This window comes from Schistocerca serialis, unplaced genomic scaffold, assembly GCF_023864345.2.
Source record: "Schistocerca serialis cubense isolate TAMUIC-IGC-003099 unplaced genomic scaffold, iqSchSeri2.2 HiC_scaffold_754, whole genome shotgun sequence".
Lineage (NCBI taxonomy): Eukaryota > Metazoa > Arthropoda > Insecta > Orthoptera > Acrididae > Schistocerca > Schistocerca serialis.
Genome location: NW_026048358.1, coordinates 70,001 through 75,000, shown reverse-complemented (window position 1 = coordinate 75,000; position 5,000 = coordinate 70,001). Strand labels below are relative to the sequence as shown.

At 52.3% G+C, this 5,000-nt stretch overlaps 1 non-coding gene across 1 annotated transcript in view; it reads left to right on the top strand.

Moving 5' to 3' along the window:
* The first annotated feature begins 3,950 nt into the window (after positions 1–3,950).
* The window catches only part of LOC126450827 (small subunit ribosomal RNA), a 1,910-nt gene continuing 860 nt past the window's right edge, over positions 3,951–5,000 (top strand). Inside the window, exon 1 of the ribosomal RNA XR_007584466.1 lies at positions 3,951–5,000. This exon is cut by the window's right edge and continues 860 nt beyond it. This is a non-coding gene — a ribosomal RNA (small subunit ribosomal RNA).

Here is a 5,000-nt window from a genome sequence, read left to right as displayed (position 1 = left end):
ATACATGAGCTGCGAGCTGTACCACGTACGAGCTACAGACGCGATCGCGTTGCTCTCTGTACGAATGCAGATGCTCAGCGGCAGCTAGGAGGCGCTCCATCCATGTCGGTACCGGGTGAGCGTTGCACTCGCAGTCGCAAAAACGTACGGCAAGTATATTACTCGGAAGAGTCAATGACAGTCCAAGCCCCCCCTGCGTGGGAAGAGTCTTTCTAGGCCATGACCCACCAGAAGGGCGCAGCGTCCCCCACCCCAGACATGTGACGTCACACTATCGGTATTGACGACTAGACTGATTCCTTATAATCATTTGCCATACACCGGTGGAAGCTGCCGAGACGAGTAACTACATGGCGGCCTCGCCGTGTCACTAATGTACAGAGATACAACAGTTTCGACTGGAACCGGATGAAACGTATACACGGCGCTGATTAGTAATAGATAGAGCCATCAAAATACAGATAATGTATACAACTGTCCGTATACATGCTGAAAGACTCTGCTCACAATCACAACCACACGTCAGCCAGACACTCTTATCACGCACTACTCTCTGCCTGTAACAGGCACAGAGGACAATATGTAAGCACCAGCATGGAACAACACCAGTGCATCCTCTCCGCCACATTAGACAATCCACACTATCATAACCAGACCGGGAGGGTCCACTCACAAAACAGAATATCCCACCCTCCGACAACCACCATTGCTCAGCTAAGCCACCAACACCCACACACGTCCTACACAGGGTACACCCAACATCACAATACTGCCTCCTGTCACAGCACACAAACAATGGCAGGAATGAAAGACACAGGTCTGCCACAAGCATGGAATCAGAGCGCCGCCTGTCATGAGGCCAAAGGTGCATCCTGACGTGGCAAATCAGATGATGCCGCAGGCATCCACTTACTATAATCACAATCAACAAACCCGGCCGCCGCCGCCCGCCCGCCCCCACCCCCCCCCCCCCCCCCCCCCCCCCCCCCCCCCCCCCCCCCCCCCCCAATACACCTTTCCTTACAACAATGTGTACCTTAACCTAACCCATATTGCGCCTTAACCTAACCCATATTGCGCCTTAACCTAACCCATATTGCGCCTTAACCTAACCCCATATTGCGCCCTTAACCTAACCCATATTGCGCCTTAACCTAACCCATATTGCGCCTTAACCTAACCCATATTGCGCCTTAACCTAACCCATATTGCGCCTTAACCTAACCCATATTGCGCCTTAACCTAACCCATATTGCGCCTTAAACCTAACCCATATTGCGCCTTAACCTAACCCATATTGCGCCTTAACCTAACCCATATTGCGCCTTAACCTAACCCATATTGCGCCTTAACCTAACCCATATTGCGCCTTAACCTAACCTATATTGTCCCCTTAACCTAACCCATATTGTCGCTTAACCTAACCTATATTGCGCCTTAACCTAACCCATATTGCGCCTTAACCTAACCCATATTGTCCCTTAACCTAACCCATATTGTCCCTTAACCCTAACCTATATTGTCCCTTAACCTAACCTATATTGTCCCTTAACCTAACCCATATTGTCCTTAACCTAACCTATATTGTCCCTTAACCTAACCTATATTGTCCCTTAACCTAACCTATATTGTCCCTTAACCTAACCTATATTGTCCCTTAACCTAACCTATATTGTCCCTTAACCTAACCTATATTGTCCCTTAACCTAACCTATATTGTCCCTTAACCTAACCCATATTGTCCCTTAACCTAACCGATATTGTCCCTTAACCTAACCTATATTGTCCCTTAACCTAACCTATATTGTCCCTTAACCTAACCTATATTGTCCCTTAACCTAACCTATATTGTCCCTTAACCTAACCTATATTGTCCCTTAACCTAACCTATATTGTCCCTTAACCTAACCTATATTGTCCCTTAACCTAACCTATATTGTCCCTTAACCTAACCTATATTGTCCCTTAACCTAACCTATATTGTCCCTTAACCTAACCTATATTGTCCCTTAACCTAACCTATATTGTCCCTTAACCTAACCCATATTGTCCCTTAACCTAACCCATATTGTCCCTTAACCTAACCATATTGTCCCCTTAACCTAACCCATATTGTCCCTTAACCTAACCTATATTGTCCCTTAACCTAACCCATATTGTCCCTTAACCTAACCCATATTGTACCGTAACCTAACCTATATTGTACCTTAACCTAACCTATATTGTACCTTAACCAACACACGTTGGGCCTTAACCTGCTCTGTAATTGTCATACGACGCGTTAAATTAGTGTAGTGTTGCCTAACTGCAACCCCCGCAATATAGTTTGCTACTCGCACTGCCCGGTCCCCAGAGTATCGCTTCATGTTAAACACCTTGCAGCTATACACTGTAATGCGGATGGCAGCAGGACGTACATGCTCAATGCCCTTCGCAGTTGTTCATTGGCATTCGCATGGCGAAGCACAGCCTACGTTGTGGTACGGCTTGTGTCAACTGTCCGCTGATGTTGTACGTCCAAATCACACACTGTACTGCACATTGGTCCTCATGTACTGAATGATACATCGTGGTACATGTGTGACCGTACCACGACTGCGCCAACAACGGCGAACCATACGGTCCAAATATTGTGCACTCAGCTACGTGTCGTCTCCCTATAAGAGCTGGATTGAAGTATGGTATGCCGTGGATGGCGATCAGCATGAGCCGTCTGTTGATGTAGTGGCGCGTGTTGTCAGACGTAGTCGTCTCTTCTCACACACCGTGATAGCATGGTGCACTGCGTTCCACATCTGCGACATGCGACAGAGGCCGGTTGACAGTCGTTCGCGCAATGGACATCGCATACGTACGGGGGCCACCTTCCACGTGTTCGCGAAGCGTGCACATGTTGTTGCGTGTATGTGGGCAGACATAGTGTGTCGTGACACCTGACACAGGCATGCAACAATCGTTGAATTTGCAAATGGCGATGGACGTCTACGTTTGCTGGTGACGTTACGCAAATGAAGAACTGGTAAACCGTTGTGGTGCGGTTGTTCTCGCTAGAGGTGAATCAGTGATGGCGACGATCGGTTGAGCTACCAACCGGTTGTTTCAGCGATACCCACCATGCCCACGAACGTGAATGGCATGTGGGTGTGAAGCGATACGCGGCGGTGGCTGGGTGGGACCGTCCCCGGCCGGTGAGGGGGGGCCTCCCGGCGTGCTGGCCGCGCGGTGCGTGGGCGCACGCGCTACAGCCGGCTGGTGGGGGCGGCCAGTGGCAGGCGCGCCGGCCGACGGAGGCGGCAGGCGGCGCAGCTGCGCGCCGGCGCACCCTGCACGCGGCGCCGTGCGGCCAAAGTAGGTCCTCGCGGGCCCGGTGCGAAGCGCGGTGGACATCTGCAGTGTGCTGGTCCGATTGAGGACTGTGTGCGCTGAGGATGCGCCGCCGCCCGGCGCTCGGCGCCGCGACGCCGTCTGCTGCTCGGTCGCCTCTGCGGTTCTCGCAGGTGGATTGTATCGCAGCTGTGCGGACGTGTTGGCGCGTGCGCTGTGCTGGGAGAGTTCGCTTCGGCACCCAAGTGGGGCTTTTGTCCTTCTGTGGCGCTGGCGTTGGAGCTGCCGGCCACCGTAGGTGGCGCGTGTTGTCTCCCGCCGGCAATGCCACGACAGCACGCTCCCGGGCCTCTGTCGGCAGCGGCAAGCTCAGTTGGGAGCACGGGTGGTCGCACCTAAAGCGTCTACTCGCCAAACTCCGGGCGATTGCGCCTCTCTCGAACCCGACCAAGTACTTAGGACGGCGCTGCGCGCCGCCGGGACCTGAGAGGGTTTCGAGGTGTATTGTGCAGGGGAGCTCAGCCTCCTCCTGTTTGCAGAATAATTGAGCGGACGCTTGCGTGTTCGCGCGGGCCCCCCGGGACACACTCCCGGGCGGCCGGCTGCTCAGCTCTAGTTGACGCAGCTCCCTGGTTGATCCTGCCAGTAGTCATATGCTTGTCTCAAAGATTAAGCCATGCATGTCTCAGTACAAGCCGCATTAAGGTGAAACCGCGAATGGCTCATTAAATCAGTTATGGTTCCTTAGATCGTACCCACGTTACTTGGATAACTGTGGTAATTCTAGAGCTAATACATGCAAACAGAGTCCCGACCAGAGATGGAAGGGACGCTTTTATTAGATCAAAACCAATCGGTCGGCTCGTCCGGTCCGTTTGCCTTGGTGACTCTGAATAACTTTGGGCTGATCGCACGGTCCTCGTACCGGCGACGCATCTTTCAAATGTCTGCCTTATCAACTGTCGATGGTAGGTTCTGCGCCTACCATGGTTGTAACGGGTAACGGGGAATCAGGGTTCGATTCCGGAGAGGGAGCCTGAGAAACGGCTACCACATCCAAGGAAGGCAGCAGGCGCGCAAATTACCCACTCCCGGCACGGGGAGGTAGTGACGAAAAATAACGATACGGGACTCATCCGAGGCCCCGTAATCGGAATGAGTACACTTTAAATCCTTTAACGAGTATCTATTGGAGGGCAAGTCTGGTGCCAGCAGCCGCGGTAATTCCAGCTCCAATAGCGTATATTAAAGTTGTTGCGGTTAAAAAGCTCGTAGTTGGATTTGTGTCCCACGCTGTTGGTTCACCGCCCGTCGGTGTTTAACTGGCATGTATCGTGGGACGTCCTGCCGGTGGGGCGAGCTGAAGGCGTGCGACGCGCCTCGTGCGTGCTCGTGCGTCCCGAGGCGGACCCCGTTGCAATCCTACCAGGGTGCTCTTGAGTGAGTGTCTCGGTGGGCCGGCACGTTTACTTTGAACAAATTAGAGTGCTTAAAGCAGGCAAGCCCGCCTGAATACTGTGTGCATGGAATAATGGAATAGGACCTCGGTTCTATTTTGTTGGTTTTCGGAACCCGAGGTAATGATTAATAGGGACAGGCGGGGGCATTCGTATTGCGACGTTAGAGGTGAAATTCTTGGATCGTCGCAAGACGAACAGAAGCGAAAGCATTTGCCA